The sequence below is a fragment of the Anser anser genome, assembly GCF_964211835.1.
Source record: "Anser anser genome assembly, chromosome: 27".
Classification (NCBI taxonomy): domain Eukaryota; kingdom Metazoa; phylum Chordata; class Aves; order Anseriformes; family Anatidae; genus Anser; species Anser anser.
Genome location: NC_139748.1, coordinates 3832457 through 3859322, shown reverse-complemented (window position 1 = coordinate 3859322; position 26866 = coordinate 3832457). Strand labels below are relative to the sequence as shown.

Sequence of the window (26866 nt, the reverse complement as noted above, 5' to 3'; positions counted from 1 at the left end):
GGGATGAACTGGGTCACAAGGGCGTAAGTACACGTGGAGAGACCCTATATACATCCCGGGCTCTTCTCTCCACCCCACAAGCTGACCCCGAGGCATGGGGTACAGCTGCGGTTTCATGTGCTCTGCTGCTCTTCAGCGAGGACTTCAATTTTTAAAGAGGGTGACCCTGAAAGGGCATTCGTGCTTTTGGCAGCAAAGCCTTTCTGCAGCGGAATCTGTTTCAGCTCACTGCCTGGTTAGGGAGGGCTGCGGAAAGTTTGTGGGTTTTTGGTTGTTTGTTTTCATATAAAAAGGATATTCAGCAGGAGGGGTGTTTTCAAGTCAAGCAGAAACACTGCTGAGTGTTGATCGAGTCCCATGAGCAATAGTTTTGTTTAGATATGGCCATATAAAGAAGGAAGCCAAATACTTTGTGTGAGCCTGAATAATTACCATGCCTCCCTCGCTCTTCCCTTCCTTGTTTTTCCTGGCATTAAGTCCCTGAGCAACTTCAATGTGGGCCTTACCCTATTGTCCGTTGCTTCTGCTGTCTTCTCTGTACCTTTTAATCCATCTGTGGTTTATGCAGAGTTTCCCACTAATCCCAGAACAAGGTTGCTTTACGACCGCCGTGTGCCAAACAGTATATCCAGCTGGACACTTCTCCTCTAAAGGCACATCTACTGGAAGGCGCTGGGGACAAGGCAGTGGTTATCTGAGTGATGGCCTAAATGATGAGAAATCCTTTAAGGCTCCCCCCCAGGACTTGATGTTTCCACCAGGGCACATCCTTCAGGCTTGAAACTTCTCACTGCTCCAGCAGAACTGCTGCCCTTTTCTATCTAGGGCATCTAGCAGCCAAAGCCCAGGCTGCTCGTTGTTAAAAAACAGTTGACTGATGATTATGCTGCCTCTCTTTTAATTAAAAGCATGGCATTTATAAATCAAAAATATCCACACCGGGATTTTTCCTGCCCTGGTATTTTAAATAATAATTGTTAATTATTAATTATTCATGATTAATGAATGTTTTGCACATCTAAATGTCTTCCTTCCAGACAACACTGTAAAATAGTTTCTTGTAATCACGAGAAATCTGCTGGGCTGGTGATAGCAGTAAAAGTTCTGGGCCGTCTGGGGCTGTGGTGGAAATGCAGGAGATCTTGATTAATATATAGCCAAACTTGCCCCTAGGAAGTGTTCCTTTGGTTACAGAATCACAGAATTGTAGGGGTTGGAAGGGACCTCGAGAGATTATCGGGTCCAACCCCCCTGCCAAAGCAGGTTCCTTACAGCAGGTTTTTTTTTTATTATTTTTTTTTGGTTGTGGGTTTGCTCTTTGAATGTGCTGGGTTATGCAAAGGAAACTGCAGAAGAGTGGTCTGGGGACAGGCACTGCTGCCTGACGGTCCCCCTGGCTCTAGGACCACGCTGTCTTTGTCAGCTCATCAGTTCCTCCCAGGTCACCTCTTCCTTGAAGGATTCACAGCCAAGTTTCAACTTTGCCAAATGTTTGTGCAAGCTCAGTATAAAACCGTGGCCTGGTTTCACTAGGACTGGCTCGGGACATTTACCTCTGTGTCACCGCAGTGCCTGGGACAAACTGGCTGAGACGGGGCACGGTGCTGCCTGCTGCAGCGATGGGATGTGCTTCCAGCCCAAGAGTGGGCGAGGGAGAGATTGTTGGGGGTTATGGGCATCCTAAAGGCAGTGATTTCCTTCCCCGTGGCTTGCTTTCTGCAGGATTTCTCACCTACGTTTTTGCTTGAGTGACTGCAAGATGTTTCAGCTGCTCTGTTTGCTCCTTGCTCCCATCCAGCAGGCGTGCTGGCAGCAGAAATTGGTGTTTTGCTGCAATCTAGTGGCGTAGTGCATTGAACATGTTCATGGGATTCAGTTCTGGCTGAGGAGAGGTTCCCACGCAGGTTTTCCCAGGCTCTGACAGGTACAGCCTGACTTCTGCAGGAGTAAAGAGATATTTGTGTACTTGTGCTCTGGGCCAACAATTCCTACATCAGATGAGAGAAAACAAAAGCAATGTACATTATTCTTCATGTTAAGCAATGGAGAACATGTCTATGACATGAATAGTTATAGAAAGGTGTTTCAGGAAGTATGATCTTTTAAATTTGCCATCGGGAGAGTGCTGGAAATCATCTTAGGCTTTATGGCAGAGCAACATGACTGACCTCTTGCCTAAAGAGCAGTGGGCTCATATTGGAAATCAAGGAGATGTAAGCTCAGGCAAGCAGGCCTAGACTTTTCCAGCTGAGCAAACTCCTAACCTGCTGGCAATAAATGAGTAAAGGGAAGAATTCAGTGCTCCTCAAGTCTGTAAACTGCTTATGGGGTGTGACGCTACTGAGCTGGGGGCAATGCCACCCTGCCTGGCCCCAGAAGGTCAAGTTCTAGGGGCAAGAGAGGGAAGGATGCTGGGCTCTTGTGTCTGTGATCTTGAAATCTGTCTGGAAAGAGCAGGATCAGAGCAAAGCTTTGTTCACATTGAGCTGCTTAATATTTCATAGTGAGCCGGTGTTAGACACGGAAGTCCCTGGGAACACCTGGAGCTGTGCAACAGAGACAATTCAGTGGCCTGGTGGCTGCCTACCTGCCTGTCTGCAGCAGGCTTTGCTCTCAGCGGTGCCGGCAGTAGTGTGATCCTCGCCAGGCTGTGAGCACCCCTGGGTGCCCCAGCAGGCTCCCTGCAGCCAGCGTCCCACCGAGTGGCTCCCCGTCAGGTCAGGAGCTGTGAGCCCGGGGCTGCAAACTCTGCAGATCCTTATGTGCACAGCCATAAGGATCTTTTGTTGTGGAACTAAAGGTAGAAGGAAACCTTTTCCTGGAAATAAGGCTAGAGCACGCCTGGCTGACACCACGTAAATCCCTCCATGGGGTGCAGAGCACTTCCCCAGCTGGCACCCAGTTTAGCCCAGAAGCCTCCTTTCCCTGCTCCAGGGCTTCCTGCATGTAAAGTCTTGGAAATTAAATCGTCCTTCCCAACAGGCAGCTGTGGCTCTTTGTTATCAGTTTGAGTACTGGAGGCCCTACAGGAGAGAATTAAAGATTGACCACAGAAGTACGCCTGCTCAGTGCATGAGGTGTTGGAGAGCACCAGCGAGGCGCTGGAGGCTGCCTGAGTGAGGAGGATGGGCACAGGTGGAGGCTGCTCCTGCAGAGCCCAGAAAACAGCAGAAACCAAACCCAGCCGGTCCCTGCACCGCTCCAAGGAGGGCAATCGGCTGAAATGCTCTGGGGGATCGGGGTGACACGGGGGCCTAGCAAACAGGGAAGATTTCTTGGCCACAGCTACCTGCAGCAACAGGCCTAGCTCGGGTTTGCTGGTTCTCTCCTTTACTGGGGCCATAAAACTTGCCCTGCTTTCTTTTCCATAAAACTTGCCCTGCTTTCTCTTCCGTCTCTCCTGTGCCTGCCTTGTGCACACAGAAAGCTTCAATCCAGCACCAAGAAACTCATCTTTTCTGATGAGTAGGGAATTCTGCAGGGAATGGGGGAGCCGCTGTCCCAGTTTGCTGCGGACCCTTCCCAGTGCGCCCACAACAGGGGATCTGCAAGACGCTCTGGGGCAGGACTTAGGGCTGCCCTACACCCCTGTGTTCTGCTGCGGGGCTTTGTGTATGCTGAATGCAACCGTCCTGGAGAGGAAAGAAAACGCCGTTCTGCCGGCAGCAGCAGATGGCAGCAGCGCACAGCGAACCGCAGAGCCGGGCTGGGCTCAGCACCGCCCGGGGGCAGGCGCTGAGCATCGCCCACCAGCACCAGGGGGGCTGGAAGCAACAGGTTGGGGGGTTGCATCCTGCTGCAGTTGCAGAGGTTTGGCGTTGCTGGAAGGTGAGGGCTGAGGTCTCTGAAACCAGGTGCTCGGAGCAGAAGGATTCCTTCCCCTCTTAAACGGTCGAGTCCAAAGTCTGTGCTGCATTGAAAGGGCCCGCATGTTTGCTCTGGCTTAGCAAACAAAAGGATGGGAGTATTGAAATTGTAGCCTAGATTTTAAATCCTCTGCGCCAATGCTGGAAAAAAAAAATTGCAGGTGCATTAACGAGGCAAGGCACCACTGCCAGTGCTGGTGTAGCTACTGACAGGAAGGGCTTTGTGTCCTGTGCTTGCAACTGGGGAAGCACAGGCTGGCTGCAACCATGATTTATGTCCTAGGGGCAAGAGGGGCTGCTGTTCCATTAAAACAAAGTGCCTGGGACGTGCATCCATCACCAGCCTTTCCTGAAGGGCTTGGGTGTCACAGTAGGGCACACGCGAATCCATCTTTCCAAGTGCAAATGCTTTAAGGCTAATCAATATTCTCTTCAGAGAGATTGGTTGGAGGAGAGGAACTCATCTAATTTCTCTACATTCCCCTTTCCCTGGTTAACCCCGTTAATTTGATTGCAGTGGATCTCCAGGGAGAAGGCAAAGAGAGGAACCCACCAGGAGCTCCAGAGTGAAGGCAAATACCCAGAGTGGATCTGGCAAGGATCAGAGCCAAGGAGGGAGCACACCACTGCTGCGTCAGAGCCTGCCACGGCTGGGATCTGCCCTGCAGGAAGATCTGGCTCAATAACTGCTGTACATATGTCTCTCTCTGTTGGTAAGGGATGTCCTCCTAGTTCAACCAAATGCTTGCTGGGAAACACCAAGAACCTGGGCCTAGGGTCGTGCTAATTTTAATTGTTAGCTGTCACAAATGTCTTGTGTGTGCAGGATGCAATCTCTTTACATCAGGAAAAAAAAGCTTTTCATCAGAGCTCAGCTCACCTTTTCTTCCAGTGCACCTCCCTGAGGTAGCTACAAAGAGTGAACAAACTTTGGTTCGTACCCCAAAGAATTATTTGCATGATGGAGGCAGGCAGTGCTTTCCTCCTGCTAGGATTCTTCACAAATTCTCTGCAAAGAGACTTCCAAAACCAAGGAGGAATACCTCAGTCCCTTCACAGCAGGCTGCTTTGCAACCAACACCATTAACGGGATGGGACACTTGTAGGAACAAGGCAAAGAGGTAAATTTTGGATGGCTCGGAGCAGCTCCTATGAAGCTCAGCATGCCCTCGAACCCCTCTGGAGCTAGCAGCAATCAGCGTCTTGGAGAAGCACTCAACACAGCTTAAAAGGCAACTCCTGAAGAATGACTTCACAAATTCCTGCCCTAAATATAGCTGTACAATGGGATCCTGGCAGAAATGGCGAAGTGTGGTGATATCTAATGTTTCCAGCGGTGCTCAGCAGCTCCTAAGGGAGGTAAGCCTGCATCTAAGTGACCTTAATAGTGAAAGGGCCTTAAAAGCCCACTTGTGTTGCACTTTGCTGCTGATCCCTCCTTCCTTTGCCGTGTGGTTTGGCTTTGCCTCTGTTTCCTGGCAGCTGGGGCTGGGTGCTTGGAGCTCTGCTCTGCACTGGCTTAGTTATTTTTAATTGATTTATCTTCCTTAATTTATATCAGCTGGGCCGCTGCTCTCCTGCAGCACCTGCTCTCTGGATCTGGTTTTGTATGACTGTGTCCACTACCCGATAGTAAAACTGCAGCCTGCAGCTCATTGCCCAGCCCCCCGAGGAAGGTCCTTTCCTCTGGAGGTCCTGTAGGACGCACACACAACTTAGCAGGTGATTTCTTCACTGATGTTCATGGGATAGCAACGTGTGTAAACGCAAGTGTGTCTTTTGGGTTAAGCTTTTCACGACAAACCCCATAAAGGGCTCAAAGACATGATGCGCAGCAGCATGTTCAATGCACGTTGTCTAGAAGACAAGCTAAATCAGCGAGGAGGAGCGTGGTGCTCTGGATTGAAGCTCCCCAACCTCTGCAGAACATTTGTAATGAAATCCCGTAATGGGGATGGCGAGGGAAGTGGCAGGTCCCACTGTGAGCCTTTCCTAGACGGGGGGAGGTTTTAATTAAGCTGACGTTTCTGATGAGCAGCTCACCGAAGAGATGGCAGGGCTGCGATGCTGACAGCAGCCTGGCACCCGGCGGGGGCACGCCGCCTTGCAGGCAGCCCCCAGCTGCAGCCGTGCCCCCAGCCAAGCTGCGGGACTTCTGCACCCGCCGTGGGGCAGGGAGGGAGCCGCGCACCTGGGTAACCCCCCGCTCTCGGAAGGACTCGATTTTTCTCCCGAAAAGGCTCCGGAGCCCGGCACCCCCCTTTCCAGTCCCCCCATGCGCTTGGGGTGCCCGGGAGGGCAGAGCCGGAGCCGGGGAGGTGCAGGTGCTAATTAACGGCGCCGCTAAGAAATCCCTCCCCTTCTCCTCCCTCTCTCCCTGCCTCCTCCTCCTCCTCCTCCTCCTCGGGGGCGCGCTCGGCCGCCCGGGAGCGCGCAGTGCGGCGCGGCCGCGCCCGGGAGCGCGCAGTGCGGCGCGGCGAGCCCCGGCTGCGGCGAGCCCCGGCGCTCCCGGAGCAGGTAAGGGGGGCCCCGGGGGGGTGCTGGGCACGGGCACCCCCAGGGCACGGCCAGGGCTGGGGGGGGGGGGATCCTCTGCCCCACACCCACATCACAGGTTTGGGTCCCCCCATTTTTTTTCCCCGTTTCCCAGAAATGGGCCAGAGCCGCATGCGGGGGGAGCTGGGTGCTGGGCTCGGGTGTGTGATGGGATTTTTGCTTTTGGGTCATGATATGGTGTATGTGTGTGCTAAAACCCTGATGGGTCGGCCCGGGGGGACAGGATGCCGGCAGGGGAATGCAGCTGGGGTATGGACCTTGGTGTGACGGGGCAAGTTTCGGCCCCAAAATCTCCTGGGGGATGCTGCGCCCTGCTCCTTCCCGCTGCGTTTGGGGCCGCATTCGTGTCCTCCTTCTGAAACCCCCTGTGCTGGTAAAACGCATCCCCGGCCTCACCGTGAGGCCTCCGTGGCAGCACCTGGGCTGCGCTGCTGCTGCTGCGTGAGATGGAGCCGGCCTCGCGGGGCGCAGCGCTGGGGATGCTCCGGGGCCGCATGCTCGGGCTGCGCCTGCAGAAGGGCTCGCTGCTATCGATCAGGCTCCTGGAGGTGGGGAAAGTGCTGAATCATTTGTACTCCGGCTGTGCTGGCGGTTCGGCTGCTCCCAGTCCTCGGGAAATGCTCAGAGATGACCTGCAGAGGCCGAAGAAAAGTCTGCCAGGGGTGTGTGGCTGAGGTGGGAGCACCCTGGGCCTGAAGGAGGCACCGGCCGGTGGGGTGGCATCTCCTAAGGTGGCCTCGGCTGCTCCTCGGATGATGGGGCACGGGGAGGATGCACGCCTGCACCTCGCTGAGGCCTCTGCTTGTGGTCGGGGTGTGTGCTACGTGGGCTATGGGGGGATCGAGGGAGGGTTTCTCCAGAAAATCCCCTTCCTCCTAAAGCTGGGCAAGGCCACGTGAGGCTCGCCGCTTGGGTCGGTTTTTCTTTTTCCTTTCGAATGCTGTCTTTGAGATTGTTTTCAAGGTCGGAGCTCTGGAATCGCGTGTGGGTTATCGGGAATTTCTGCAATTCAGCCGGAGATGTTTCTGGCTGCTTTTTGGGAGGCCATATAAAAGGCCAGGGGGATGCACATATTGCAGAAAACCTGGAATATTGAAACCCAGCCCAGATGCCTGACTGTCTTAAGATGGATGCTGTGGCAAATTCAGTGTTTCTGGGGTGCCCCTGTCAGATGCTCAGGACAAAAACAAGAATCCAGTGACTTTTATTGAGATGCCGACTCCTTTATTGTTGACCATGTTTCTGTAAAATGTCCACCCTTTGGCAGGCAGCTACACTGATTGTCAGCGTGAGTGCTTTGTTTCCAGAAAAGTTCTTTGCGTGGCCTATCCTGAAAGATAACTGCCCAAATTCAGCATCACATTCTTTCTATTTAGGCCAGGCCCTTGCTGACTTTCCTTTTTTTTGTGTAGCTGTAATATGAGTGCAACATAAATAATGCATGGAGGTCTCGTCAGCTGACGAAGATGGGCTCAAGTTGTGAAATTTGAAAATGGACTTTGTTTGCAGGGGTTGAGGTCTAGGGACTGGCTTTGTCTCACTTGAGCTCAAGCCGTGTGATAGTGCTGGTTATCGGGACAACAGAGCTCCAAAATCACCCCTCGAGTCCCATCGGAGATTACCGGAGGCTGCGATGTTCCCTCGGTTTTGTTGCCTTGGCTGTGGCTAGGGATCTGATTTAAACCAAGTCAGTCAATCCAATCATTTCGTCTCACAGCTAATGATTAAATGGAAAATATCCCAGGCTCTCAAATGGTATTAATTCATAATGAATTATTTGCCTAGCTGTGATCTAATTGTCTTCGTGTTTGTGGGTCTTGTGTATAATCGATGCTCCCGCTGGCAAAGTGCCACTGCTGAGGCTTTCTGCAGTGCACAGGCATCAGGAATGGTCGGGTAGCTTTAACTAGAATAGCAAGAAATGAGGCCTAATCCTTCGTATTTGTGCTCCTGACAGCTGTCTGTGGGGATGCTACTCCACGGAGCCCCTGCGTGCAGGTCTTGGTGTGGTTGTACCCCCTAAATGAAGGAGGGCTGGGAATCCTGTGGGTGAGCCTCCAGGCGCAGCCCGTGCAGGATGGCTGGGGAAGGTGCTGAGCCCAGGTGTGAGCAGTAACGTGCTGGGGACTGAGCCTGACTGTAAACCAAGAGCTGCACGTGGAGGGGATTGGGAGAGAAGGAAGAATGCACATAGACAAGAAGCAAAAAGGCCTTTGCTACTGCAGAGCTCGTATGCTGATGGGGAATGGTAAAGAGATGATAAAAAGGAGCTGAAATTTCCACTGAAGCAATCCTTGCTTCCAGTGCTCTGGTTTTGGCCTGGCCAGGTGACCTTGTGTCCTTGGGACAAGGCTTGCTGAGTGAATTATTCATGTCCACCAAGTACCTTGAATCCTTTCCTGCCATCTCTTTAACCCCACTTAGCGGAAATGTGGTGATTACGGGGTGTCCCTAACAAGAGATTGAGACTTGTAGGCAGAGCGAAGGCTTGCACGGGTTCTGCAGAGCTGCGGAGGGCTGTGGCTCCATCTCCTTTTGGTGTGCTCTGGCAAGCAGGAGCCCACAAGTGCAGGGTTCGCACTTCGGGTTGTTAGAGGTGCCTGGGGAAATTAAGCAGCCGGATCCCCGGGACACTTCTGCGGTTCTGATGTGAAGCTGTGAGACTCCAGCAGAAGCTGCTGAAGCTTGCCTCTCTGCACAGAGTTAGTGTGTGTGTGTTGACTTTTATGGGGTTTTAATGTAGTTGTCTCTGCAGCGTCAGGCTATCAAATCTCATCAGCACTTAACCTCGTACGTAGATAAACCTGAACGGCGAGGCAGAGCTCCTCCAGCTGTACTGTTATGGGGCTTCAGAGAGATGGGAAATTGCCTGGTTTCTGTGTGGATGCAGAGGGCGGCTTGTGCAAGTGAAATACGAATGCAGCTACATCACGAGGATTTAAACCCATTACAGTTGTTTACAATTAATTTATCTGAGTCATATATAGAAAATTGGTTTTCATTTGAATAGAAGCAGAACCTGGAAGGCGGCTTCTAAAAATTCAAGAGGGAAACTTTAACTCTGGTGCTTCCCCTTAGAATCTTTGTACTTCCTTGGGTTTAGTTTGCCCTTATCAAAACATTCCCTTGTGTCTTAAAACTGAACAGGCAGCCACAACCCAGCACTGTACCCAGGTACAGTTTCTGAAAGGCTTTAGCAAAGCTTGTCAGAGAGGTCTAGCGTGTCTCCCTGCCCCGTGGGTAGCTCCTTTCAGAACCCATTTTCTTTATTTCAAATGTTGTTGGATGACTTCTGCTCTCTTTTTTCCCTCTGCTGAAGCAGGTCATAACTTCTATTTATTTATTTATTTTGCCTTTGCTATCCAGGATAGTTGTTACATAATTCTAAAGACCCAGCTCAGAATGAACATGCTTGAAGTTGTTGTTATGCTAAATAATCCCCCCCTGCCCCCCTTTTTTTTTAAAGCCAGAACTGAAAGAAACCTTGCTGTGTTGTTATGGATTAAAACAGAGGAGGATTTAGACCTCAGCCCTGCTTATGAGGATCACAATTCCTAGTCAATGAGATAGGAGACGAAGGATTAACAACCGAACAAATAGAGATGGTTTTGCATGGCTAAACCAGGTAGAAGTTCCCAAGGATGAAATGCAGGGACAAGTCTTTGCCTTGCCTCTTTTGCTCTCCTCAGTTTGCAGTCCTGGGGACCTCGTCCCATCCTCTTGCAGCAGCTGCTAAGGGGGTCCTTTTGTCCTCACTGCTCCCTAGAAATGCAGCTTACAGAGCCCAGCCCAAGGGCACAGGAGAGCAAAGCACCGTGCCCTGACTGCAGGCAAAGCAGGACAAGGAGCAGGACATAGGCCTCAGGGAGGGATCGGAGGCTTTGCTACAAAAAGCAGCACCTGGAGGACCTTTGATAGCATTGCTCTGCCTCTGCTACTCACTTAAGTCTAATCTGAGGGCTGCCTACTTCTAGGGCTGCCACAGAAGTATCCATGATGTAAAGAGGTTGCCTTGTAAAGTCGACGTTCAATCTAGTGTGGCACCAAGCACCTTAAGTCTCGGTGACTCCAGCAGCACCTGGGAGGCTTTGCCAGGTTCATACATGAAGGCCCATGCAGGCTGGGATGGACTCGCCTCCTGCAGCGCTGCTCTTCTTTGTCACAGGCAACAAATAATCTCGTGTTCAAAGCCTGACGTAGGTATAGTTGATATTTACCTAGCATCAGCTGTCCTAGATGCTGCTCTGCCACCTTTGGAAGCAGCACTGATCCTTACAGAGAGCATAACCCAGAGCCTCGATGCAAGCTGCTCCATCCTGGAGGTTCATTTGAATTCCTGGCAGGTTTTCTCCCGCTTCATGCCTCCTTGACAGGAGATTTTGCAGGCTTCCAGCATGGGGAGTGATGGGTTCCTACAGACTTTCTAAGTCACAGCAAGCGTGATACTGTCTCCCTGTCAGCCTGCATATTCTGTTCCTCCTGAAATGCCCTGGCATGGATGGGCAGGGCTGGCAGTTGCAGTGTGAGCTGTGAGGTGGATAGGATTCTCCTTCAATCTGACATAAAATGCAGCAAAGCCCCCTTCCTGCTGTGAAATATTTACTTTTCCTAATTATTCCAATGACCTTGAGTATCTCTAAGTTAAAAACAGAATGCAGGGCCTCAAAAAATGGGGAAACTACCAAACAAAGGGTTAGTGCCTTAACGTTTTTCCTCCGTATTTTATAGTTTGTCCTTACGGAGGAAAAGCAGCTTTGGCATTGTGGGCATTACTAAGAGCAGTGCTCTTGACCAGGCATCCAAGCCCTCCTTTTAATTTGCTTGGTGTCCTGATGCTGTCTGTGTTCACTGGGTGCACAAGTAGGATGCACACTCTCTGCTCTTAAAAATTTTTAAGAGAAGATCTTAAGATGTAAGTATTTCCACTTCCCATGTAAATATTTGTTGGACATGCACAAACCCACACATGATGGTATGAGCCTGAGAGAGTATCCCAGCCCCTCATTTCAACAAGGAACGATGTTTAAAGAATGATTTACTCAGGGAATTAGTGAGAAGTGAACGCAAAAGACCTGACCGGAGCTTTTCCAAGAGGAAACAATTCAAGACAACAAATCACTTGATGATAAGTGAATAAATGTTCTGTTATAAGAAATTCAAGTTAAGTCAGCAAAGCAACCTCTGGACAAGAATCCCATGAATGTGGCTACAAGACAACTTTCCCAGCTGAACCACGGGGGTTTGATTTCACGGCATCACCCAGCCGAGCATTTAGTTCAAGGTCCCAAAGAGCCCTTAGTGCCCAGAACTCAGTCCCACCTGGAGGGAGGGTGCTGGGATTGCAGGCAGGGGGCTCGGGGTGGTTTCGGACCCCTTTGAGCTCTGGGGTTCCGGGGGCTCAGAGCCTTCCCGGCCGCAGGGGTGCGGGGCCGCCGCTCTCCAGGGTGCTGAGCTCTGTGCTGGGAGCTCGCTGCTGCTCCGTCTGCACCCTCCGTGAGAGGGAGGGAGAGGGGATAACAGGCATGGGTTGAAACAAGTGCTGGTAAATGGGTGTAGGGGTGGGGGGAATGCCCCCTCCCTCTCAAGCATGCTGTTGAGCAGCAGAAGAGGTTAGCTGGAGAGGCTGGGTGCCTCCACTCTTGTTGGATGGGTGTTTTCAAGACCTGTATAGAAATGTTAAGGTTGGAGAAGCCCTCCAAGATCAGCTGGTCCAACCATCCCCTACCACCACTGTCACCCACTAACCCATGTCCCTAAGCACCACGTCCAACCTTTCCTTGAACACCCCCAGGGGCGGTGACTCCACCACCTCCCTGGGCAACCCCTTCCAGTGCCTGACCACTCTTTCTGAGAAGAAACGTCTCCTCATTTCCAACCTGAACCTCCCCTGGTACAACTCAAGGCCATTCCCTTTAGTCCTATCACCAGTATGGGCAAAGAGCTGAGCAGCCTGGCCTGACCTTATAGCTGGTCCTGCTCTCAGCAGATGGTTGGGCTAGATGACCTGCTGTGGTCCCTTCCAAACAGAATTGTTTTGTGATCCTGCTGCCTTAAGTGTTTCCACCAGCAGGAACCAAACCAAAGCCCTCCCTCTCTGAGTCACTTTGAGCGTGAGCACCTTTTCTCATGTACATAGATGTACAGTTATGAGCATGGCAGTCAAGTAGCTTTTATTGGATATTCATACAGCCTGGGGGTGGGATGGGTGAAGGGTGGGAAATAAATTACATTGCTCCCTTTTCACCCAACAAGCTGAAAAAGTGAAGACCAGCCCTGACTCTTGAGTTGCCCCTGGAAGCTTTGTGTAGTCTGCTCGATGAATGAGGAGCTGCCCGTGCTCTGGTATGTGAGTGGTGAAAAATGCCATTCTTCATAAAGAAATTTGGCTGATTACTACTTGGAGACAGCCTGCATCTTGTTCCACAGGCTCTTAACAGTTCCTCAGTAGGGTATGGTACCACGAGCCACCTTGCATTTAATTACACAGCCCTGTTTGTGATAGCTGGGAGAGTTACTAACAGGCCGAACAGCACGGCGTGGCTCTGCAGTTGATAAAGACACATCTGTATGCTGAGCTGTGCCCTTATTGAGTTAAGGGCACAGAAAAAGCTCTCTTTCTTGCTGTCACTTAAATGGTGTCAGGATTCGTGAAATCTTGCTTTCAGATTCCCAACAGACCCAGCAACAAAGCCTGCTTGTTGCAAGCTCATTGGCTTCTGTGCGAGTCCCTGTGACGTGCTCACAGATGTGTGCAAGCCAGTGGGAGGGAGGGGGATGAGAGAACCGAGGCTTTGTAGCCGTGCACGTGTGGCAGCATGCACGGGACCCCTGAAGCTCCTCTCAGGCCAGCCCTGCCTTCATGATGCTTCTGGCATGCCCCAGACCGTGTTTGGGCACTGTCCTTGGGAGCAGTCTCCTGTAGTTGAATTGCAAGTCCTGCAGCATGTCTGGGGACTGAAGCTGTGGCTTGTTCTCACTTCTCCCACTGCAAATTCACGATGGTGTGGCCAGGTGGGATTTGATGCCCTCTGCAGTGAAGCTATTCAGATGAACATGCACTGAGAACAACATCCGGAAATATGTGTCAAATCAACCTACTTAATAAACTGATAATCTTATTTTCTCCTTCCGCTGCATCTAGTGAATATGGATTTTATATTAAAATATCTAAGGCTGAACTTTCTGTCAAAACTAAGTGGTTCCTTCCATGTGCCCAGGAAAACTAAACTTAGTTAATTCACGCATGAACTGATATAAAAATACAGGGGCTGCTCTTATTATGAGACAACATCTGTGCGGTAAAAGAGCCCTTCAAAGTCCTGTTGCACGTCAGAGTCTGACATCTCCCATTGGCAGGTCTGGTGTCCAGATGCCAAGGCCCACAGAGTTTTGTTCCCCAGCTATATCAGCAGCTGCGTCCGCGGCTATGTGTTTTGGCTGACCTCTTCTGAATTCTGACCATGGTGGCAGCTGTGAGGCTAATCTGGCAGGAGCTCAGTACAGCAGGCTTCTCTCTAATGTCACATTTCGGGTACCGCTGTTTCCTCATCTGCCTCACCACTCTATACTTTCTCTCCAAGACCAACCTTCCTACAGAGCTTTGGTTTTTGAACGGAGGTGGGACTGGTTCCCGTGAGTGCTAGAGGAGCTGGGGAGCCTTTGCTTTCTTTCTGGCAGATTTTTACTCAGGAGATCTCTACGTTTGCTCAGCTGGCATGTTTTTTTTTTCTTCCTCCTAGCTTGGCTTGCAAGACAAACAAATGTGAATTACATTTATGTCCATAAAATGGCCATGATCGCACTAATATGGTTAAAAGACATCTTTATCACAATTAGGAGAGGAGTTAGGGACCTGTGTAATAACGAATAATTCTCTGATTGCGGAACTTAGATCAAGTGGCTGCAGGAAGAGTTTATTTGAATTCAGCACAGGGACTGGGCTCATCGCTTCTGGGGAGGGCTGGCACCTCTCTGGGAATGTGTAAGTGGGGAATTAATGTAGTCTCAGCTCTCTCCTTGGCATCCAGTTGTTCCCAAGCACCTCCTACCTTGGGAATTAACTCGCTGCCATAGACGCTTCTCCAAAATCATGTTTATAATGGCAGTTACATAACCCACAATAGCACGGTCCTTTCGTGGGAATCGAGCTTGCTGTAACCCACGAGGTAGGGTTTGGGTGGGGAGGGAGAAGGACGGGAGTCCTTGGTTGAAGGGACCAGTCAAAGCAGGAGAGCCTGAGAGTGAATTTTAAATAAATGTATTGCCTCTTAGACTGAGCAAACATATAATTAACAATAAGATAACAGGGCGGTTCTACAAGGCAGCTAATTGCATTTTCAAATGTCAGCTTGTCAGCTCTTATTTAGTCTTCATTCAATCTGGCCTTTGCCAGAGCGGTGTCTGGTTTTAAATGGCATTTCCCTCTCCTCGCGCTGCTGAAGGATCTTCTTCCTCGTTCTCAGGAGCCTCTGGTAGGCCAGCTCCTGCTTTGCTATACCTTAGACGTGATTTTGTTTGCTAGAATTTGATATTAACGTGTTGAGTTATGTTACAAAATAATCTTTGTGGGGTCGGAAAAACCACCACCGCAACCAACAGGAGAGTCCTGCATGGTATCTGGGCTCTTGGGAATATTGTGATCGTCTGTTGTAAATGCACCGCTGTTGTCCCCAGGATGGAGCAGGGGGCTGGTGGCCTTCCTCCTGCTGCAGGTGACGTGCTGCCACCGCGAGGCTGTCCTGCAGCAGGAGGAAGGAGCCACCGCCGAGCAGAATTGCTAGCCTGGGGGGGAGCGAATGGAGCGAGCTCCAGCCTGGGGAGCGGGGTGGTGCTGAGCTCCGAGCACCACTTACGGCCCCTTCTCAGCGCTGTGCTGGAGCTCGCTGGGCCCAGGAAGGCAGCGAGGGAGCCGCTGAGGCCTGCGCTTTGTGAGGTCGGCTTCTGTCCGCTGATGTCAAGGTGGGTGCCAGGGATGCCTTGGGGGGGAAAGAAATTCATGGGGCTTCCTCAGCTTGCTGAAAGCACTGCTGATGTGTGGCTGTGTTCCCCCGCCAGTCCTCCGAGTGACAGCGTGGCCTCCTAAAAATACATCTGGTTAAGGTAAAAGGAGGGTAACGATGTGTGACCCTGCAGAAAGGGGATGTTCCACGGAAGGACAAAGAAGGGGTGACAGCCCTCTCTCTTCTCAGCCCTTTTGTTTTCCTGAAACTGCCCCTTAAGTGATGTGCTGTGAGCTGAGGAGGTGAGGTGGGAGTCCAGCCCCTGTGCTGGCACCTTACAGGCCTCGGTGCAGCTTTCACAGCACGGGCTTTGTGCCGGATCCGCTCTGGGCTGGTGGGCAAGGAACTGAAGATATTTCTGTAGTTACTGCGGCCTAGCGGCCGTGGTGCAGAGAATGGCCTGTCACCAGCTGCTTGGTGCAGTCCCGAGGACAAATCTCGGGGCGACTGACACGCGGCGTGCTCTGCTGCAGTCAGCTGCTCCCTGCCGCAGGTCCCTGCGGGCCTGGAGGTGCCGTGCCACAAGTGGGCCATGTCTGCGTGCTGGCGTGCTCGTGTGGGACAGGGCAGACCAGGGGGTACATGGGGTGGGTTTCTAGGGCCTTCCCACTGCACGGTGCCCCTTGGCTGTGCAGAGGTCGCTGCCTTTTAATGGAGATGTATTTTGAGCCACTTTGCCGAAGCATTGCTGTGTACTGGGGTTGAAGCAGCCAGGCAGGAGCCCTATGGAGAAAACGTCCTCAAACAGGAGGAGTTAATGAGGGGGAAAAAGAGAAACTCCTGGTTTATCCTTTGTCGAAGCATTGCTGTGTACTGGGGTGAACTGGCCAGGCAGGAGCCCTATGGAGAAAACATCCTCAAACAGGAGGAGTTAATGAGGAGGAAAAGAGAAACTCCCAGTTTTCCCCATACAACTTTATCCTGTGGTTGCAGGGTCTATTGTGGGTGTGAGGGTTTGCGGGCAGCCAGACCCAGCAAATGGGGAGAAGCCTAAAGTGTGCCTGTGGGCAAGGAGCAGGGGGGTGTCCAAGCTCCACGCTGCCCCCAGGGAGGGCGAGGAGCTGGCTCCCACTCCCTCAGCAGCCCCCCTGTGCCACTGGGAGCTTTGCTGCATCCCACAGGGGAAGCGCTCCGGGCAGCCACGCAGCAGGTTGCTGTCGCAGGAGGGTGTTTAACCCGCGCTGACCAGCGGGCGCGTATCATGGGCAGAGATTAGCATCATCCCCGTGTTTGAGACAGACAGCACATACACAGCGTCAGCTCCAGCCACCCGCGGCCGCCACACAGGGCGAGCAGCGGCGTGTCACTTCCACTTAGCGCAGCCTGGGACAGCGTCCTCGCAGCTGACCAGCCCTTCGTGCCCACGCCGCCCCCCCTCCCCGTGCTGGGCTCAGCCTGTGATAAGCAGGGAAATGGCACTAATGAACTTTTCAGTGTCTAATCCCTGACATGCTTAGGCAGGGGTGGCGTGACTTGACTTAAGGGAGGCTTTGGACTGCTCGTGGTGGCAGAGAGCATCAGTGGAGCTAATGCTACCTAGCGGAGGCTTGGAGGCTGAGAAGTGCTTGGCGCAGCTGTGTGCAGTCACATCGGGGGTATGCACCGCGCTCCCTCTGCTGCAACAGGCAGAGGTGCTTGACAGAGGGAATTCCCAGGAGAAAATCAAGCTGGTCTCTGGTGTGCTGGAAACCCTCAGAGCTGCCAGTCCCCAAAACCAGGGCACAGCGTCACTGGGTGGTTGTGCCCCTTTGCAACCTCCTGGCCATCCCCAGCAGCGATGCCCCACACTAGGTGCAGGGGGAGGCTTTGCCTTCATGCTGCCTGTTGCTGGAGCAATGGGGTATCTGGGTGAGCAGCCCAGGGCAGTGCACTTGTAGCCATCTGGGGACGCGAGGTCCCAAATTGCCCCATTCCCCAGCCCTGGCAGGCTAAGGCCATCTTTTCCATTCTGGCACGGTGGGGATGAGCTGGGTGCCAATTCCCAGCCACTATCCATGTTGCAGAGACTGGCCTATGTTTCTCCTCATGTCAGGAAACCTGGAGGTGCTCTAAAAGTACTGGATTAGCACAAAACATTCAGTTTGTGGCTGCTGAGTATATTAAAATACTGCCCTTGCCCGGCTCAAGCCAACGTATGTCAACTGATTTACAGCAAATCCTGGTTCTCAATCAGAATCTCTTGCAAAATGAAGCAGCACGGGGAAGCAGCAGGGATGTGGTGCGTGCACAGCCACGGGAGCTGCGTGCCAGGGAGCAGAGAAGTGCAGTGAGAGCACGGCCTGACGCTGCCTATTGTCCCGCAGAGCGGGGTCCGCAGAGCTGCGGTGGTGATGCTCCCTGCTATTGATTCCGAGCAGATGTTGAGATGTGGGAAGGCAGATGGAGCCCCACGGCGCAATTACCTCCCACAATGGGGTGGGCAGCGTTGGCCAGATGTCATATGGGGACGGGGTGGCGGTTCGGGGCCGGCCGGGCTGGCTCTGGCCACGGGATGCTGTGAGACTTTGCTCGCGAGCTTGCTGCAGAGGGGGATTTGTCTTTAGAATAAACACAGTTCAGGTCTCAGGCAAACTGAATCTGACACCTGAGTAAAATCCTAATTGTCCCGGTGCCGAGGGACCCAGCACAGCTCAGAGCAATGTGTGCCGTCGTCTTTCTATTTCTGAATCGCAATCTGTGACAAATCCAGAGTCATCTTCAACATCGGGCTCTAGAGGGCAAAAGAAAGGCTTTTGGAGTTTGGCTGCCATCAGCATGTGCTCGTGCCTAATTATAGCCTGGCGCTGGCAGCTGTGGCTCCATCCCACCACTGCTGGCTGCAGCAGCGCAGCCCCGAGTCCACCCGGTACGAGAGCACGGGCCCTGTCCTGCTGCTCAGCCCACGTCCTCAGCACCCCAACGCAGATCTGGGCTGTGGCCAAAGCCCCGTTCTCAGGCGCTTTTTGGGTGCAAAGCACCCGCTGGTCCTGCCTTGTAGCTGGGAGTGCTGCACGGAGCCAGGGGTGCAGGCAGGATGCGGCCAGAGCTGGCACGTGAGGAGTTTCTAAGCTAGAAAAGATCACTGAAATGAGAACATAGCTGCCTCCGGGACCCCAGGAGCTGAGTAGCCATGGCTCACAAGCAGGCTGAAGATGTGTTAAACTGTTAATTGGGACTTTTGGAGGGTTTTTAGAATATAGCCTGAAGTATTAATGAGGCAGATGAAAGGCATTTTCTTCCTGGAGAGGAGCTGGGGCAGGAGAGGAGATGATTTGCCTTCGGTTATGGGTAAGATGAGATTCCTGGGTTTCCTTCTGTGCTCCCACCCCTTCCTCGTGCCTCCTGCTCTCTCTGTATCATGGCACTCTGTGAGGAGCCCCATAAGGAGGGACAGCAGGCAGGAAAGCATTACCGAGAAACTGCACCAAGTACAAGTACTAGAAAATAACAACCGCTTTGTCTTTACGGTTTCCTTCACAACAAAGACAGGAGAGATATCTGGTTAATTTATTCTGGTCAGAAACTTTGCAGGATCCCCACACTTGACCTGTGTGACTGCGGGAGGTTTGCAGGGCTAAGCAAGCAGAAGGCAGTGCTCTGTTAGCTCCTGTGTGCTGCCATTTCAGGGAACAAGAAACGCATCTTGTTTGATAAACAGCTTTATGCTAAGCTAGAATCGTTTCCCAGCTGCCATCCTGGGCATGTTCAGTGCCTGATAAAGCACCAAGTGAGGTCTGTGCAAGGAGTTGAGGATTTTCCCTGCCCTCGCTGCTGACTTGTGGGCATTCACCCCATGAATGCAAACCGCCAGCCCCTCTCTGGCAGCTAATTATCCCTGAAAGGTGACGGCTTCTAAAAGCCTCTTTGGGCTCCTTTTGGGGGGAAGGAGGAACCAGCTACAGTGGACTCTCCTTGCTCAGACCAAGCCTGTAAGCAATCAATGGGATTTCATGGATCCTGAAAAGAGAGCATGGCTCGTCTTCCCTGGGGAGCCTCTGTTTGTCCTCATTATTCCCTATCTTCCAGGCCTGCAGCTAGCACTGGCCGCAACTTAAAGCAATAGAGATATTGGGCCGAGCTAATCCCCAGTGGCTTCAGTCATCAAGCAGGGATGAATTTTTGCTGGCAACGAGCCCTGCTTCTGACCACCCACCACTATATGCTGAGGCCATCGCCTCCTGCCAGGCTCGGTGTCCCTTCCAGGGCGCCTCCTGACGTGCTTCTTGCGTGCCCATCACCAGCAATAGCCTCTGCTGTGATGGGAAACCTTCAGCAATTTGTCTCGTGTGAGTGTGCTGCTGTAAAGGTCAGGATCAGGGATTATCAGCCAACATTTGGGGTCAGGGAAGTGTCCTGGGAGCATCGCTAGGTGATGCCACACGGACACTGCAGCCTCCGGCAGCCGCAGCCCCATCAGGAGGAGCAGACGGAGCCAACCCTGCTCCCAAACGAGGTGGGCACACTGGCAAGGCCAGACCTCATAATTCTCGGTGCTGGGCGGATACGGGGACTGAGTGTGCCTGAACGACCGCAGCAGCCATGGAAATGTTGCTGATGTCCTCAGCAGGCTGCTCCGGTCACTGTTTCTGCAGCGTAGCCCCACGCCGTGTTCATTTTCTTTGGTATCCTGATGGGTCAGCTCGGGACCTGCCTCAGGCATCTTTGCAGATTAAAAGAAATTCAGCTCTTAAACTCAGATTTTACTTATGCCTCTTCAGTGTTTACCCCACGAGAGGCTGGATCATGTTTTAATTTCACCAGACAGCAGGAAAGCATTGCCTGGGTACTGAGGAAAGCAGAGACAGAAGTACTAATCGGATGGCAGGAATGGAGCTTAGGGTTTCAAATCCAGAGGCCCCGACCCGCTCTCATTGTCCCATTGCACTTCCCCCTTATCCTTCTCGTTTCCAGCCCCCCTCTAATTTTCTCGTGGTTTGAAAGCTGTTTGGGATCGCCGGCTTCCCCTTGGGCATTGCCCGATCTGAATAATCCGGATCAGCAGGGCTGGCCGTGTAATTAACCCGGCAGCGACTCTGGCTTAATGAGAACCGCAGGCAGCGGAGTCGGACCGAGATCGGTTTCGTGGTGCCTACGATGCCCTTTGATGGGGGAGGAAGGATTCGGGGGTTTATTTGGGCTGAACTTCATTGGGTTTGTGATTAAATTAGCTGTCACAAGTAACACTGATCAGCTGCCTGAGGCTTACAGTTGTTGGAACTGTAACTGTCTCTAAAGGGGAAGTTTTAGAGCACTGTTTTTTTTGGGGGGGAGGATTGTGCCCTCTTGTTTGCGGAGATAAGAACGCACCCCTTGGCATATGGCATCCAGCGAGCAGTAATAACAAGTGCTGGGAGAGGAGAGCCGGAAAGCCGTGGGGATACTGCTGTGTTTGCTCCAAAATATCAGGTTCTTGGTACATCCGAGCTGGGAGGAAGATTCAGGTTCTTGGTACATCCGAGCTGGGAGGAAGATGCGCCCTTGGAGGGCACCTTCGGGCTCCGGGAAGCAAAACCAAAGCGTTTTCTTAAAAAATGTCACCCAAGCTCCCCCGGGGCTTTGACCCCTTAGCACCGCCACCTCTGGAGGACGGCCAGCACCGCAAAGACTTTTCTGCTCGCACCCGTTTAATCAGGAAAATGGAAATAGCATTTTAATAAGATGGTAATGAAGTTGTGGATCAGATTGGTCAATTCCTCATCTGAAGCTACAAAGGGGAGCTTTGTTGTTGTTGGTTTTTTTCCTGGGGTTTATCGCTTCTGTTCTTGCCTGATTAGTCATAATCTTCTGCTGCCCTTCACAGGGAAACCCCCTTTTTTATTCCCTGCAAAAGTCTATACTTAAGTTTGTGTGCAGTCCCCCAGGGAAATCAGGCCACCTATATTTCATTTAGTGACTTCAAACAATTAACCTAACAAAGATTCCTCTCCCCCCCCTCTCCTTCCCCCATCTGTTTCCTAATTACCAGAGGAACTGGGATGCATATGCGGGCTGTGCTCATTTTTTAATTAAATCACCTCTCTTCGACGTTTTGTGGCCGGCTCTTTAAAAGCTGTGACTTGCTACTGGGAAAACAGCGAAACGCAGGATGCGCCGCGAGGCCGAAGGAGCCTGAAAAGGATCCGAGGTGCAGATTTGGGGGATTTTTTCACGTCAGGGCTGGATTGAAGAAGAACTTCAGCCCTTCTCTTGTCTCAGACCGGAGAAATGGATAGGAATTTTGACCTGACGGCTCAAAGCGAGTTTTCAGTGTTTTCCACCCACAGCTGGTGGAAGCGTGGGCCCGGGAAGCGTTTCTGGGGAGGGGGGAGCGATCTGCCAGCTCTCCATTCAGAAAGGAAAATCCCACGTGTCCCCGTGTCCTGGTACAGGCTGTCCTGCGGAGTCAAAGGCCCCTCTCGGTGACAGTGCATCCGCGCTGGTGTTACTGGGGGGAGCACAACGGTGCTGCAGTGGGGGTCTCACGGGGGTTGATGCCCCCCTGGTGCAGGGTCTTGCTTCCTGCCCTCCTCCCTGCCTGCCTACCCCATGCCTTTTTGCTTGCCCTCTGTTTTACCCTGGCTTGCCCCCCACCATGTCCTGAGCCCCTTTGTGCCGTGGGGAATGTGATGAGGAAAAACCATTCATGTCTGGCTGCTCAGCACCCGCTGCTGGTGCTTGGGGTGCACGGAGCTGAGCTTGGCCCCTTCCCCGAGTCGGCCCCCTCGCAGCCCGGGTACCGCTGCGCCCCAGCTGACCCCATCCTGGGGGAAAAAGCTTCTCCCTTGGCAGCCAGAGTCTGGCTGGCAGCAAAGCATTTAACCGCGAGAGGTGCCATTAATTATACGCAGGGCAAGGCTGGTGCGGGCTGCGCCGAATCCTGCTGGGAGGTAATTACCAGCTCCCGGGCTCCGAATGCCTTTGGTGCGCGATGCTGCACGAGTTAAGCACGCAGCTGCTGCGGCTGCACACCAGGTCTCGGGCTTGAGCCTCGCAAGGCTCAGAGAAATTCCTCGCCAGCAGTGCCAGCGGCGCAGTAAGTGATTCAGCAGGGAGCGAAGCGGGTCTGCTCCGTTTGCTTATGCTCGCGGGGCGTTGTGCCGTGGTCTTGTGGTGTGCAGAACGGGTCTGGCACGGCCACTGGGGTGGGTGTAATCGGGCACCGAGGTGGGACACCTTGCACCGGGCGCACAGACTCAAGGATGCTTCGTGTTCGGGGGCAGGAAGGATTCGCAAGAGCTGTTTGGAGCCTGGCTCTGCAGCGCGCCTTGTGCTTTCTGCACTGCGAGGGTTTCAGAGCTCCAAGTGAGTTTTTGTTGTTTGTAGCCACAGCGGGGACAAGCCCAGAAAAGCCGGTGCTGTCCATGGGTTGGGATGGAGTGTGTGTGCTCCGAATGTGCGCCAGCTCCTCCTCAGCTCCTCGTTTGACCTGGACCATTTTGAGCTTTTGAGCCTTTATCTTGTGCTTTGCAGCAAAGAACATTCTTGGCAGCACCTGTGAGGTCTGCATTTCGGGGATGTCAGCACTGTGGCTGCAGGGCAGGGGGGGCTTCACCGAAATCGCTCTCTGGCACTTCAAGGTGGGTAGCAGCGGAGCTGGGGCTGAGCATCCCGGGAGCTGGCCAAATGAGCACGTTGGATGCTGAGGCTCCCCGGGACTCTCCTCGCCCTTCCGTACCTTTACTGGCGCCATTTGCACGCCTGTAAAATGAGAAGCTGCCGCTGGTAAGGGGGGCAAAAAAGCTGAAATGCTGGTGAAATGCTTTAAAATCTCTGGCTTGGAAGTCTCCGTCCGTGGGCTCTCCGGCACCCGCGGGACCTCTGCTCTCTGCCTTGCCGGCCGTGCAATGCGTGAGGCTGTCACATCGCTCCCAGCGGGGCTGGAACAAAAGGAAGCTGCATCTGGGAACAAACCCCCCCCGTCCCGGCGGTGCTGGCGCCCAGGACACGGGGACAGGCCCTGGCTGGCACTCGAGCCCCCTCCCTGCTGGCGTGGGGGTGACAGGGGACAGAGTGGGCAGTGTCCTGCGCCGCAGCTCCTGCGTTATTCATGAGGGAAATCCAGCAAGAGCAGGGAGGAGAGAGTCGGGGTTATTAATAACTGCTATTGTGCCTTCTGCTGCTCGCCAGCCGGCGGGGCTGGGGATAACACAGCCCTGTGTCAGGCAGGGGCACGGGGGGGACAAGGGGAGGATGCTCTGCAGCAGTGCAGGAGGTGCTGGCACCCTGGCACGTGGCTGTGAGGGCTGGAGGAGCCTGAGCACCCTCACCTGAGCTCTGGAGGGGAAAACCAGGTCTTAAATGGGAGAGGCACGGGTAGGCAGCTCCCTCCCTGCCCTCGGAGCTGCTTGTAAGGAGGTGGGGTGGAGATGGCACCCTGGCAAATCCTCAGGCACCGAGACGAAAGGCGTTTGCAGTAGGACGGGCAGGAAAGTCTGCTCATGCCTCCTGCTTGAGGGCCCCCCCGGGGCACGAGGCGGGTCGCCAGGGCTGGGCATCTGCAGGGCTGGGCGTCTGCAGCTCCGTGGTGCACCCGTCCTGCTGCAGCACCCGACTCCCGCGTGCAGCCCCTGCTCCTCCGACCGCCTTTCGCCCTGTTGGGATGCTGCAGGGGTAAGCTAACTGGGTTTTCACCTGTCATCACAGTGTGTCCTCTGACCTTCTGGCTTTCCCTTCCTTTCCAAGCCACGCAGGGCTGACGTGTGCGTCGAACGCCTTCGCTCCTGCTCTCGGCGCCGCTCGTCACCGGGGCGCTGACGCTGGGCCTGGATGGAGACAGCCCGATCCTCTGCGGGGGGAGGCTGTGCAGAGAGCAGCGCTCATTGGAAGTGCGCTTTGGATTTGATTAGGGTGCTTCTCTTTTAATCCAGAGAGCTACAGAGCAAGGTATAAAAGCATTACCCTGGATGCTTGGGTCATTAACAAGCCTTTTTTTTTTTTTTTTTTGCAAAAGGAGGTGGTGGAGCTGCAGCAGCCCAGGTGTAAGCTTAGCGCAGTCAGGTCCGTCCCGCTCCTTCACAAGCTGCTGTGGTTTCGTTTGGGTCCCGCTGTGCAGACGTGGGAAGGGGTCGTTCCACAGGACCCGTGGGTGCCCCCCACCCACCCAGGGTGCGGGTGCTGAGCCGTGGGAGCAGAGCACTGCATCCCGAGGCGATGGTAGGAGGCGTTGAGGCACCCTGCAGCCTCCGGGCGTGAGTCAGGAGAGAACTCCTCGGGGAGGTGATTAGCGTCCTCCCCACTAACTGTGCTGGGCCTTTTCATTATCTTTTAATGGCAGGCTTTGTCGGCTCGGCTGTGCCCAGCCCCTCCTTGCAGAGGGACTTTCAGGCTCTAGCAGCCCTCAGAAAGCTCCGTGCACCTCACAGAGTGTCTTCGGAGGAATGCAGGAGGCGTGCACTCGCTGGTGACCTGGAAATCTGCCTCTCTGCTCTCCTCCCCCCTGCCAGGTGATCTTGGGAGCTGGGGTGTCCAAGGAGGATGCTGTTGCATCTTGCCTGTCCCTTCCTGGCATGCAGATGCATCCTTTCCTCCTCCCTGAGCTGCTCCAGGTCTCCACGCAGCCCCCAGGTGAGACGGTTTGGGTGCAGCTGCAGCCGGGTTGCTCAGGAGGAGCCGTGTTGAGTTACACGCATCAGACTTAGCTGCCTGTGGCTGTAACTTGGTCTGATTAAAACGGGAAACCTCTTGAACGATTCACAGGGAAACCCATCCAAATACCCCAGTAACAGCAGCCGCGTTGGTTGCTGGCTTGTTTTCGGAGCAAATTCCATGGAAATCTGTTGGGGGGAGCGTCCTTCCTGGTCCCAGAACTGGCTGCAGGTCGGTCTGCCCAGCATGTAGCCCAGGTGTGGGACAAACCCACCTCCCTCCCGCCCGCGAGGCGTCTGATATTGGGAACGCAGAAAAGGAAAGCTCTGGGTAAGCTCAATTTGGCTGCGTCTTGGGTTCCCTCTCCCCTTGCCCTGGCATCTTTCTTTCCATACCACGACCGCACAGCCCCAGAGCGGAAAGGCAGCTCCCAGTGATAACCCCAGGCTCACGCAGAGCCGCGGCAATGGAGAGGCAGGAGCCACTGGCCACCGTGGGCTATCTAGTGGCCGACTGGAGAGGAACGGGCGAGGAGGGCAGAACACACGGTGACCTCCCCAGGCCCCAGCAGCACCCAGCAGCGCGCTGTTGGCAGCCCGAATGGGAGGGGAGCAGGGGTGAACAGAGGGTGGTGGGAGATGCTTGCACCGCTGCGACTCGGAGGGTGGCAAATACGTTTCCCCGTATCTCTCGCTGTAGGGAGAATTTGCATGAAAGTGCGTAGAAAAGAATTAGTATAAAATGGCTGAACTGTGGCTGTGGGGTGTGTGCTGGGTTCCCAGGAGGAGCGGTGGGGCCTGTGGGGGGGCTGGCTCGAAGCAAACCCTCTGCCTGCTCCAGAGGGATGGGGGGAAGAGGTGCAAACTTGCACTTGAGAACCGACATCCCAAGAAAAGGCTCCTTTCCTTTTTTAATTCGAAATTAACAGCTTTTTGCCAAATGGAGCAGAGAAGAAGGTCCTCTGCCCGGCTGCTCCCCAGCAGGGCTGGGGGGAAAGGACCCTGGGGGGGGCTGCTGTAGCTCTCACTAATTTCTCATGAATAATTTTTGAGGTGGGGACCAAATTCCCCCCCTTTTTTGCTCCCGCAGGCGGCTGTGCGCATGAGCGCGGGTTGCCATGGGCACGCACAAGTGCTGCGCTCCCGCAGGGTGCTGGCGAGCGGCTGGGGGGCTCAGAGTGCTGCTGGGGGGGCTGGTGGTGACCCCGGCCCCCTGCCCCGAGCCGTCCCGCTCCGATCCCGCTGCACGACGGAGTGCGGAGACCCGAGTGTGTTTAGGGCTGCCTGGGCGCGTTTGGGCAGGGTTTGTTCCTCCTGCATGGGAACCCTCGTTTGTTAAAGAATCAGAGCTCACACCTCTCTCGTGTTTCGCAAGGCGTGAAGCTTCTGATGGTGGAAATGTGTTAGTTGGGGTGGCTGCCTTGATTTAATGCCGCGGAGACGTGCTGCTGCCTGTGTGCTCACGGAGATGCTCGCAGCACAGCCCTGGTGCCAACCCCGGGGTGTCTTTGTGCCCCTGGTTCCTCCACCCCGGGTTGGTTTTTCTGCTTGAACTGACCGTGGTGGCAGTCTTTGCGTTTGGTCCCACCTGCTGCATGGTGGAGGGGACAAAGCGTGTGCTAATCTCGCAGAAAACGCTGCGGGCAGGAGGGGCGAGAGCCCCCCACTGCCCCTTGGAGCCCCCCAGTTCCTGCCCTCGCAGCAGGCTGCGGCGTTCAGCCGGCTCGTCCGCAGCTTTCCCAACAAAAAGATGCGAAGAAAAGCAAGGGTTACGGCTGCCTGCAGGTTTGCCCAGCTCTGAGCGCAGGCTGGGAGGCAGACATTATGGGAATTGTATGCATGCCTGAGCGGGAGGGAGGCTCTGACTGCTCGGCATCCACTTGTCACATGGTGCCTGTTTGGA

At 53.8% G+C, this 26866-nt stretch overlaps 1 protein-coding gene across 26 annotated transcripts in view; it reads left to right on the top strand.

Moving 5' to 3' along the window:
* NFASC (neurofascin) overlaps positions 1–26866 on the top strand; it is a 117541-nt gene that overhangs the window by 24436 nt on the left and 66239 nt on the right. For 19 of the 26 annotated variants that reach the window (XR_014575545.1, XM_083812166.1, XM_083812168.1 and 16 more), the window contains exon 1: positions 6258–6383. The exons of 1 other annotated variant lie outside the window; for it this stretch is intronic. The gene's annotated coding sequence lies outside the window, so the exon portion shown is untranslated. Of the gene's footprint in view, positions 1–5272; positions 6062–6257; positions 6384–26866 lie in introns of those variants that run through there. 6 more of the 26 variants (XM_083812154.1, XM_083812151.1, XM_083812153.1 and 3 more) reach the window with 2 other exon arrangements.